Raw genomic sequence first — 12,231 nt, 5'->3', positions numbered from 1 at the left:
CCGTCTTTCGAAAAGACTCAGTCGATTTAAGGTAAACCCTTATCGCCCGAACAACATCCAGAGAATGTAATCTCACCTCCTTTGGATGTCTAGGCTTCGCGCACAGCGAAGGCAAGACAATATCCTCATTAAGATGGAATTCCGAAACTCGTTTCGGAAGAAAAGAAGGATTAGGTCGCAAGACCACCTTATCCAAATGAATAACCAGGTACGGAGATTTGCAGGACAAAGCTGCCAGCTCCGACACTCTGCGAGCCGAAGTGATCGCCACCAAAAAGGCGACCTTTTTGGACAACATAGACAACAAGATCTCCCTGATCTGTTCAAAAGGAGCACGTTGCAACACAGACAGAACGAGATTCAAGTCCCAAGGGGGCAAAGGATCCCTCCTAGGAGGAACCAGATGCCGCACACCCTGAACAAAAGTGCCAACCAAGGAGTTGGAAGCCACGGGACGTTGAAACAGAACGGCCAGCGCAGACACCTGACCCTTTATCGTAGCCAGCGCCAAACGCTGATCGACACCCGTTTGAAGGAAGGACAGCACTCGGGAAACCGAGTACGTGCGGGGTGAAAACCCCCTGGACTCACACCAGGCAAAATAGGCCTTCCAAGTACGGTAATAAACCTTCCCCGAGGAAGACTTCCTCGCGTTGATCTCAAAGTATGAACGACCTCCGGGGAGAGACCCTTCTCCTTCAGGACCTCGGTCTCAACAGCCAGGCCGTCAAAGCCAGCGACTGTAAAGCAGGATAGTATATCGGTCCTTGAGACAGGAGATCGTCTCGAAGAGGCAGACGCCACGGGGCGTCGACCGCCAGATTCACGAGGTCTGCGTACCAGGACCGGCGAGGCCAGTCCGGTGCCACAAGAATCACCGTGCTGCGTTCCGAGTGTAACCTGCGAAGGAACCTGGACAGCAACTGAATCGGTGGAAACGCGTACATCAGCCTGTACTGATGCCACGGGGCCACTAACGCGTCCGACGCGTCTGCCCGAGGGTCGCGTGTCCTTGCCACGAACCTTCTCACCTTGTTGTTGAGACGAGACGCGAACAGGTCCACATCTGGAAGACCCCACTTCGCGCACGACATCTGGAAGACAGCCGGGTGGAGAGACCATTCCCCCTGATCCAGGGTCTGGCGACTCAGATAGTCCGCCTGCCAGTTCTCCACCCCCGGAATGTGAACCGCCGTTATTGCCGGGACATGAGTCTCGGCCCAAGACAGAATGTCGGCCACTTCTCGAGCCGCTCGGGCACTCCTGGTGCCCCCTTGGTGGTTGATGTAGGCCACCGCCGTGGCATTGTCCGTCTGCACCCGAACCGGGCAGCCCTGCAGCCGGTCCGTCCAGCGATGAAGACAGAGATTTATCGCACGCAATTCCAGAATGTTGATCGGAAGGGAAGACTCCCCCTCCGACCAAGTTCCCTGGGCGGACAGAACGCCCAGAACACCACCCCAGCCCGACAGGCTGGCATCCGTGGTGATCACCGTCCACGAGATAGGACGAAACGACTTGCCCCCGGACACCATCGGGGACTGGAGCCACCACAGAAGGTCTCATCTGGTGCGATGACTCAACGAGATTTGAAGATCCAGAGATTGAGGTCGCCCGTCCCACATGGACAGGATCTCCGCTTGGAGACCCCGCGTGTGAAACTGGGCGAAGGGAATCGCCTCGAAGGCCGAGACCATCAATCCCAGACATTTCATGCACGTCCGCAGAGACGAGTGCGGAACGTCCCTGAGGGACCTGACTTCCTCCTGAAGAGTTCTGAGTTTGTCTTCCAGCAGGAAGACCTTCGCCTGCACCGAGTCCAGAATCATTCCCAGGTAGGGAAGACGAACCGACGGACTCAGTGTCGACTTTGGAAAATTTATCGTCCAACCAAACTCCTGCAGAGTTTGCATCGTGACAGACAGGTCCTTCTCCAGACCCTGGCTGGTCGCAGACCGAACCAGAATGTCGTCCAGATACCCCAGGACAGAAATGCCCTGGGCCCTCAATAATGCCAGAACCGGTGCAAGCACCTTGGTGAAGACCCGCGGAGCCGAGGCGAGACCAAAAGGCAACGCCACGAACTGGTAGTGATCCTCCGCAATGGCAAATCGAAGGAACCTCTGGTGACCCTCGAAAATGGGGATGTGAAGATACGTATCCTTCAAATCGATGGAGGCCATGAATTCCCCCGGAACCAGGGCAGCCACCACCGACCGCAGGGATTCCATGCGGAACTTGCGAACCCGCACAGAGCGGTTCAGAGCCTTCAAGTCCAGAATTGGACGAACCTTGCCCTCCTTTCTGGGCACGGTGAACAGATTGGAATAAAACCCCCGAAATCTGTCCCGATGAGGCACCGGAACTACCACTCCCTGAGCCCTCAGGTCCCGCACCGCCAGGTGCAGGTCCCGTAAACGCTCTGGAGACAGTTGAAGATTTGAGGGAAAAAATCTGCTCTCCGGCCGAGAGAGAAACTCGATCTTGTAACCAGATCGAACGATCTCCTGAACCCATCTGTCCCGCACGCGGGTCAACCAAGCCTGAAGAAAACCGAGCAAGCGTCCCCCCCACCGCAAAACTGGGTGAGGGCGCCCCTTCAGGCCGCACTGTTATGGGCTGCGGATCCGGATTGACCGGACTTCTGTTTTCCAGACCAGGGCTTCTTCTGAGAGCCTTGACCTTTGAACGGTTTGCCCTTGTAGTGCGACCGAAAGGCACGAAAGGACCCCTGAGGGGGCCGAAAATTAGCATGCTTCTTCCCAGAAGCCCCCTTAGCCTTGGGGAAATGGGGCAAGAGAGTGCTCTTACCTCCGGTGATCCCCTTAATCAACACATCCAAGGACTCCCCAAAAAGGCGAGACCCATCATAAGGCAGATTGGCTAAGGTCTTACGTGAAGACTGGTCCACCGACCAACATTTCAACCAAACCAGGCGGCGAGACAACACCGCCACGCTGTGCACACGTGCAGCCAACGGGACTAGGTCCAAGTCCGCATCACACAGATACATGACACCCTGGTGGATTTGATCCACCATATCCAGGGTTGCCGGCGAGGCCGAATCGGCCACTAGGACGCGCCTAAGCATCTGCGTCCAACTTGCGACCGCCTGGGCCGCCATGAGAGAGGCAAACAGAGCCTTAAGCATAGAACCCGTAACAGAATAAGTATGACTGGCAAGAGACTCCAATCTCCTATCCGTGGCATCACGGAACACAGGGGAATCCTCTGCAGGAATCGCAGTGGATTTGTTTAAAACCGCAATTGCGTGATCCACTGGGGGTGGCACACACCACCTTTTATCAGTGGAAGGCGAGAAAGGATAACGCAGCTTGAACCTACTTGGTACAGCAAAAGGTTTGCGTAGATTGCGCCATTGTTCCTTAACAGCGCGCTGAAAATCATCATTGCAGGGAAAAACCTGCGGCGTCCTGCGTTTTCTCTGCGTCCCATAAGCCGCCAAGGCAGCGGGGGGACACACTTCATCCTGCAAACGCAGCGTTTGTTTTATGGAAGCAATCAATTCATCCATGATTGCAAGCTCTTCAGGCGAGCCAGGGGGAGAATTATCAACCCCTTCAACTTCAGCCTCCACCTCGGACCCCACTAGATCCAGGGAGGAGCGGGACCCCGATAAGGAGGCCCCCGCCATAACAACCCCATCACCTTCACCCTCAGAATCAGAGGAAAGAGCAACTCTGGGTCTTTTAGTAGATTGAGCAGCCACCAGCATCTGCACCTGAGCAGCAAGGCCAGCCACAATAGTGGCTAAATCCCCCCCTGGGGAGGAAACAGCGGTCCCCTGGCTTTCCACCAAGGCGGTAGGAAATTTGCCCTCCTGAGAATCCATTGCCCCTATAACAAATGCCGGATAATAAAGGGTTAACTGCCCCTTTAACACGCGCGGCGAGCGCAGCCCACCGCACCACACACAAGCACAATGAGACCCCCACAGGGACAATAAAACTGACACAGGCAATGGATAGGAAGGATATAACCTGAGGAGACCCTCGCCGCTGCTGCTGCCTCGATCGGTGTTCCTGGAGAAGAGGAAGTGATGCTGCCAGGGCGCTCTATGAAAGCCTATGGGAGGCTACAAGAAAATGGCCGCCATGCATGTAGAACATGCGGCCGGAGCGAGTGTAGGCAAAATGGCGCCGTTTGGCGCCGAAACCGCCGCTCCACAGTACAGTAATGCACACATGTCTGTATATAAAAAAACATGTCAGATCGCCGCAGCGATCGCTGTATAATGCCCAAACATGCCACAAAACATGCCCCACAGCTTCTCACACTGACAAGGCTGACACACACAGTGTCACACAGCTCCCCCCCCCCCTTGCAGCCCACAGCATGCAGCCGAGAGATAGGGAGACAAACAGTGTGAATAGAGGCAGGTTACACAGTCCCAGACTGACACCCCCCCAGACAGACAGGTCCCCAAATAAATACACTTACCTCACAGTGGCGTGGGGGACCCGCACGGGCGAACAAGCCGCTGCACATGAGGCAGGGAGAGTCGCATACAAGACGCACAGAATGGGGGTTAAGAAACCGCACAGCGTCCAGTGAGGTAGCCACCTCACCAATCATCCCTGCACCGAACAGGGATGGGTCGTTCACTGTGCCAGGAGCGTTACCTGGCTGAACGCTCGATGGCAGGCTGGGAAGCCACTGACCCACGACCTGCGACCAGGGGGATCAGCCCGAGACCCAGCCCGCATGATCCTCTTCATCCGAAGAACTAACTAATGCTGACAAAAAGAACAGCTAAGTAAAGGTAGAGAGAAAACTCAAACAAAAAATCAAAAAAGAAGAAAGAGTCTGGGGCACAAAGCCCCAGCACAGAGAGAGCCAGCCACTCCTGACAAGCTAGACATTAAAACTGAGATATGGTTGCAGGAAGTAGGAGGGTATTGACTGAGGGGACCACCCCTTGAGGGTGGGATATGTTAAAAGCTTTAATGTTAACATTCTGTTGCCTAGCTACTCCTTCGGAGCAAAGTCTAATACCCCATATGTGACGAATATGAAGAGGCGGCGACTGTCGGAGGACGTAAGAGAAAATATGTTACTTGTCTTGCAAAACGCTCTCAAAATAAGTGTCATGGTCTTACCTTCTTGCTGTTCTCCTTCGTTTGACATGTGCTGGCGGCCATCTTGGTTTCTGGGTTTCTTGTAGCCTCCCACCCTGCGGCTCCTCCTTCCCACTGGGAGGAGCTGGATACCTAGCTCATATATATAGGAGGTCTGTGGCTTCAGTTCCCTGCTTGGTCCTCCTGTGTTCACATGCTACTAAGACTGCTGCTACTTCTGGTTCCTGTTCCTGGCTTCGTCTGACTACCCTGCTGGTTCCTGATCCTGGCTTCGTCTGACTACCCTGCTGGTTCCTGATCCTGGCTTCGTCTGACTACCCTGCTGGTTCCTGTCCCCTGGCTTCACAAAGACTCTGCATCGGTTTCGCCATCCGTTTGGACTTTTGCTTTATAGCTTGTTTTTCAATAAAGCTTTCTTATTTTCACTTATCTGTTGTTGTACGTCTGGTTCATGGTTCCGTGACATTAGGACCAAGCCATGAATTCTGACGGTACAGGGCCATCCTCGCTACCCACGCTGGTTGCCAGACTTGATCAGCAGGATCACCTGTTGGGTCGGTTCGCCGTGGCGTTGCAAACCCTGCTTGAACGCACGGTACCACAGGCCACGAATTCTGACGGTGCAGGGCCATCCTCACTACCCACGCTGGTTGCCAGACTTGATCAGCAGGATCACCTGTTGGGTCAGTTCGCCGTGGCGTTGCAAACCCTGCTTGAACGCACGGTTCATTTCGCTCCCGTTGCCGATGGGTCGGTTGTCGCTCCTGGGTCCGCTCCTACTGCCGCTCCGGTTGTTGCGCCAGAGTCTACCCCGACACCTGTTGTTGCGCCTGCGGTGTTTCGGGGTATGTCCGGTTCTGCCCCCCTTCCACAGCGCTTTGGGGGAGAGCCAACTCAGTGCCGAGGTTTCCTTAACCAGGTGGGCATTTATTTCGAGTTGCTGCCACATGCCTTTCCTACTGAGAGATCAAAGGTGGGCTTCTTAATCTCGCTGCTCTCGGACAAGGCCTTGGCCTGGGCCAGCCCTTTATGGGAGAACAACAATCCGGTGGTTGCCGAGTTTTCCGGTTTTGTTGCTTCTCTTCGGAGGGTATTCGATGTGCCGGCTCGTGCTGCCTCTGCTGCGAAGCTCCTTATGTCCATCAGACAGGGTTCACGATCCGTAGCTGAATACGCCATTGAGTTTCGTACCCTGGCAGCAGAGGTGGGCTGGAATAATGAGGCTTCTCTCATGGTCTCTCGGATGCCTTGAAGGATGAGGTTGCAGCTAAGGACCTACCAGTGGAGCTCGAGTCTCTTATTTCTTTCCTGATTTTGATTGACACCAGACTCAGGGAGAGACCTTCCTTTAAGGAGAGTCTGCGGAGGCCTCCTAACAGATTGGCGCCTACCTTTGTTGTCCCACCCGTGCCTCCCTCTCCTCCCACGCCTCCTGGGGATGACTTGTCTGGGGGTGAACCCATGCAGCTGGGGTTTGCTCGCCTGTCCGAGGGGGAGAGGGTACTCCGGAGACGCGAGGGCCGATGCATGTACTGTGGTCTCGGTGGGCATTTTCGGTTGGCATGTCCGAACCGTCCAGGGAAACGCTCGCACCTGAGATCCTGTCGGGGGCAGATCTTGGGTGGAGTCTCCTCGTCCCCGGTTTCCCGTGTTGACAAACCACTGATCACTGTTGTCCTTTCCTGGGTCGGGGGCTCGGTGACGACCCAGGCGTTGGTGGACTCTGGTGCTGGTGGTTTGTTCATTGATAGTGCGTTCGCTGCCGCCAATTCCATTCCTCTGCAGGCTCGAGGTTCTCCTCTGGCTCTTGAGGCGATAGACGGCAGACCCCTTCTGCCGCCACACGTGACTCATGAGACCCTTCCAGTGGGGTTAGCCATTGGTGCCGTCCACAGAGAGTCGGTCTGCTTCCAGGTTATTTCGTCTCCACACTACTCGGTGGTCTTGGGGTACCCCTGGCTCCAGGAGCATAATCCGATTTTCGATTGGAGATCGGCCGAGATCCTCTCGTGGTCACCGCAGTGTGGGGCTAGTTGCATCCATGGGCCTGTCAAGTTGCTGTGTACTTCCTCGGACTCTCTGTTGCCCCCTGTATACGAGGAGTACCGGGATGTATTCGATAAGGTGCGCGCGGTTGCCCTACCTCCGCACCGCCCATACGATTGTGCCATCGAGTTACAATCTGGTGCCGTTCCTCCTCGTGGCAAAGTCTATCCACTGTCGGTAGCGGAGAATGAGGCCATGGAGGAGTACGTGAGGGAGGCGCTTTCACGTGGACACATTCGCAAATCCTCGTCCCCGGCAGGGGCTGGATTTTTCTTTGTGAAAAAGAAGGGCGGTGAGTTGAGGCCTTGCATCGATTACAGGGGTCTCAATCGCATCACGATCAAGAACGCTTACCCGATACCCTTGATTTCCGAGCTGTTCGATCGCCTTAAAGGGGCCACGGTCTTTACCAAACTCGACCTGAGGGCGGCATATAACCTCGTAAGGATCAAGGCGGGCGATGAGTGGAAGACCGCGTTTAACACCAGGACCGGTCATTATGAATCCTTGGTTATGCCCTTTGGGCTGTGCAATGCGCCCGCAGTCTTTCAGGAATTCATCAACGATGTTTTCCGTGACCTGTTGCAGCAGTGTGTGGTGGTCTACCTGGATGACATCTTGGTATATTCTGAGTCCATGGAGACCCACATTCTGGATGTCAAACGAGTGTTGCAACGGTTACGAGAGAACAAGCTGTTCGGTAAGCTTGAGAAATGCGAATTTCACCGATCCCAGGTAACCTTCTTAGGTTACATCATTTCCGCTGAGGGGTTCTCCATGGATCCTGAGAAGGTTTCGGCTGTCTTACAGTGGCCCCAGCCCAGTGGTCTTCGCTCCCTGCAGCGCTTTTTGGGCTTCGCCAATTATTATCGGAAGTTCATCAGGGACTTTTCCATGCTAGCCAAGCCTCTCACGGATCTGACCAGGAAGGGCAGTAATTCCCAGGTCTGGCCGCCCGAGGCCATCCGAGCTTTTGAGGCTCTAAAGTCCGCCTTTGTGTCGGCTCCGATTCTGTCGCATCCCAACCCTGGGTTGCCCTTTGTCCACGAGGTGGACGCGTCTGAGACGGGAGTAGGCGCCCTTCTGTCTCAGCGTAGAACACCAGAGGGTCCTCTGCTTCCTTGTGGGTTTTACTCCCGGAAACTGTCTTCCGCGGAGTGCAACTACCAGATTGGTGACAGGGAGTTATTGGCCATCGTGCAGGCTCTCAAAGAATGGAGGCACTTGCTCGAGGGTTCGGTGGTTCCGGTCCTCATCCTGACGGACCACAAGAATCTGACCTACCTCTCTGAGGCCAAGAGATTGACACCACGTCAGGCCAGATGGGCTCTGTTCTTGTCACGTTTTAATTACGTGGTCTCCTACCTACCCGGTTCCAAGAACATCAGGGCTGATGCCTTATCACGGCAGTACTCCGACCTGTCCAGGGAGGAGTCGATTCCGACTTCGGTCATACCTCCGAATCAGATCCTGGCTGCCATTCGCACCAGCCCTACCTCTCCCCTGGGTGAGCAGATTTTGGCGGCTCAATCTGGTGCTCCCTCTGGGAGACCCAACGGCAGATGTTTTGTGCCTGAGGAGTTGCGCACTCGGTTGTTGCGAACCTACCATAACTCCAAGACCGCGGGGCATCCTGGAAAAAAATCAGCTGTCCTGGGCTGTTTCACGTCTGTTCTGGTGGCCTTCCCTACGTTCCGACATCGCCGCATATGTAGCGGCATGCTCCGTTTGTGCCCAGAGTAAGTCCCCTCGGCACCTTCCGTTGGGCCTTCTGCAACCCTTAGCCACCGGGGAGCGCCCATGGTCACACCTGGGAATGGATTTCATTGTGGACCTCCCTGCATCCCGAGGCCATACGGTCATTCTCATGATTGTGGATCGGTTTTCCAAAATGTGTCACTGTGTTCCTCTCAAGAAGTTACCCTCTGAACAGGAGTTGGCCACGATTTTTGCCAGGGAGGTCTTCCGGTTGCACGGTTTGCCCAAGGAGATTGTGTCGGATCGGGGGAGTCAGTTTGTGTCCAGGTTCTGGCGCGCCTTTTGCTCCCAGTTGGGGATTCATCTCTCCTTCTCCTCGGCCTACCACCCTCAGTCCAATGGGGCCGCAGAACGTTCCAATCAGGCCTTGGAGCAATTCCTTCGTTGCTATGTCTCCGATCACCAAGACAATTGGGTTGACCTCCTGCCTTGGGCTGAGTTTGCCAGGAACACGGCGGTGAACTCTTCCTCTGGGACGTCTCCCTTCATGGCCAACTATGGGTTCCAACCTGCCGTGTTACCGGAGGTATTCTCTCCCCAGGATATTCCGGCTGTGGAGGATCACCTTTCCGTCCTACGTGCTTCTTGGGTACAGATCCAGAAGTCCCTTGAGGTCTCTGCGCAGCGCCAGAGACTCCAGGCTGATCGCAGACGAGCGCCTGCTCCTTCCTACCAGGCCGGAGACCGTGTATGGTTGTCCACCCGCAACCTCAACCTTCGAGTGCCCACTCCCAAGCTGGCGCCTCGCTTTGTTGGTCCCTTCCGAGTGCTTCGCAGGGTAAACCCGGTAGCCTATGCCCTTGCGCTTCCTCCTGGCATGCGGATCTCCAACGTGTTTCATGTCTCCCTGTTGAAGCCTCTGGTGTGTAATCGTTTCACTTCCTCGGTTCCTCGGCCTCGTCCGGTCCGAGTGGGCAATCGTGAGGAGTATGAGGTGAGCAATATCCTGGACTCACGCCTGGTCCGCGGTCGGGTGCAGTTTTTGGTTCATTGGCGTGGTTATGGTCCAGAGGAGCGTTCCTGGGTTCCCTCCGCAGATGTCCATGCTCCTGCCTTGCTCCGAGCATTCCACGCACGCTTCCCTCAGAAACCGTTCTTTACTCCGCGGAGGAGGGGCCCTTGAGGGGGAGGTACTGTCATGGTCTTACCTTCTTGCTGTTCTCCTTCGTTTGACATGTGCTGGCGGCCATCTTGGTTTCTGGGTTTCTTGTAGCCTCCCACCCTGCGGCTCCTCCTTCCCACTGGGAGGAGCTGGATACCTAGCTCATATATATAGGAGGTCTGTGGCTTCAGTTCCCTGCTTGGTCCTCCTGTGTTCACATGCTACTAAGACTGCTGCTACTTCTGGTTCCTGTTCCTGGCTTCGTCTGACTACCCTGCTGGTTCCTGATCCTGGCTTCGTCTGACTACCCTGCTGGTTCCTGATCCTGGCTTCGTCTGACTACCCTGCTGGTTCCTGTCCCCTGGCTTCACAAAGACTCTGCATCGGTTTCGCCATCCGTTTGGACTTTTGCTTTATAGCTTGTTTTTCAATAAAGCTTTCTTATTTTCACTTATCTGTTGTTGTACGTCTGGTTCATGGTTCCGTGACAATAAGTTACTCTCAATCCAAGGTTTTACTGTATGTTTGTGTAAACTACATTGCAATACTATCCACAATATGGATATAGAGAAACTAATGGGGATCTATAGCTAATGATACTACTACCCTTTTTTTTAAATACAAATGCAACAGGTGCTTGCTGCAAAATGGCATTGTAAATTAATAGCCAGCAAATAAACGTTACATATGTCACTTTCCTTGTGAGATGCCAGAGCATTCAAGCTGCAACTCAAATGGGGTACCTCACTTAGAATATGGAGCTGGAGCTTGTACAAGAATAAGGCAAGATGGAGTTAAAGGGTTAAACAATTATTTAAAATAGCAAGTATTTTTAATTGGAAGTTTTAAATTTTTAAGGCCCCGTTCACATTGCCGCGATCCGACTTGGGGGGGCGACCTCGGAGCGGCCGCCATGGACTTCATAACATTGAAGTCTATGGCGGTCGCCTCCGGGTCGCCCCAAAGAAGCTCCGGACCCTTTTTCTAAGTCGGACCAGGTCGCCTCACAGGTCGCCTTAGTGTGAACGGGGACTAAGACTTGCTGTGCTGTATTTCCTTACAGGGGAGGCTTTTTCTGTCAATTCTTTATATCTCCTACTGTACAACTTATTGTCTGTGCAAAATGCGGTATAGAGATATTTTTTATGTATAGACCTTTGTTAGAAAGACTGTCAGGGGACTTATAGGTTATTTGAATCCTAAGAGGAGAGTAAAGAAAAGCTAAAGAAGTAGAATGATGGCCTCTCCCCCGGACTTATAGGTTATTTGAATCGTAAGAGGAGAGTAAAGTAAAGCTAAAAAAGTAGAATTGTGGCATCTCCCCCCCATTCCCATGATAAAATTCATGGGATAGTGGATAAAAAAATGATATTACAAGCTTCCAGACAGTGCAACTGACTAAGGAACATTATTGTCTAAACTGCACTGCATAACCAATCTGTCTTTCCTTAGTACCCAATTTTAAGTATGTTTGACAACAGCCCTACACTGCACAAGCATGAGCAGACCATCAATGTGATGATGATCCAGAAGAGTAGTAATAACCGAGACATTGAACCTACAGCTCTGCTTCAGTGTCGGCTCATGCCAGTGGGTATTTATGTGCAGGTGGTATTAAGTACATATTGGGTGGGAAATCCATCTGTGGAGGATACTTGTTTTACTAAAATTGTATTACTAATTGCATGCTGTCAGACGCCATATGGTTGATGAAGACGAATGATGGGTCATTACCTGAAGTGTGCTGTGAATGTTGGTCATTATTAGCACACTGCCTTGGGGATATCTCTGGAATTGGTACAGGAATACTTTGGAAGCAGTATACTGGAAATCAAGTTGCTAAGTAGCAATAACAACAAACCAGCGTTATATGCACAGCATTTAAAGGCTAACATGATACATAGCTGACTGTTATTTACGACTTCTAAAGACTGATTTGTTTGTATCTGTTCTGTGGTACACTGCAATGTTTTAACACATCCATGATAAAAGTGTAGAGTCATTTATCTTTTTCTTACAGAATATAGCAGTAAATCAATATCCTTGTGAACATATCCTGGAGTTTTGACAATGTAATGATGGTTTAGAAGGGTGGTGGTCTTAAATGTTTTTGTAGTGATAAAGCATTTCCTTTTTATGCTAAAGGTTTTCATGGATCCCTAATGTCCTTTAACTTTTTTTTCATTTATGCATACATTTCTGCTTAAAGGGGTAACTCCACTATCT

General features: G+C 52.8%; 1 protein-coding gene across 1 annotated transcript in view; it reads right to left on the bottom strand.

Moving 5' to 3' along the window:
• Nucleotides 1-12,231, bottom strand: part of JADE2 (jade family PHD finger 2) — an 829,642-nt gene that overhangs the window by 203,513 nt on the left and 613,898 nt on the right. The window lies entirely within an intron of this gene.

This window comes from Pelophylax lessonae, assembly GCF_965119305.1.
Source record: "Pelophylax lessonae genome assembly, chromosome: 4".
NCBI classification, from domain to species: domain Eukaryota; kingdom Metazoa; phylum Chordata; class Amphibia; order Anura; family Ranidae; genus Pelophylax; species Pelophylax lessonae.
Note: the sequence above shows the minus strand (reverse complement) of the source record. Positions and strands in the feature narration are given on the sequence as shown.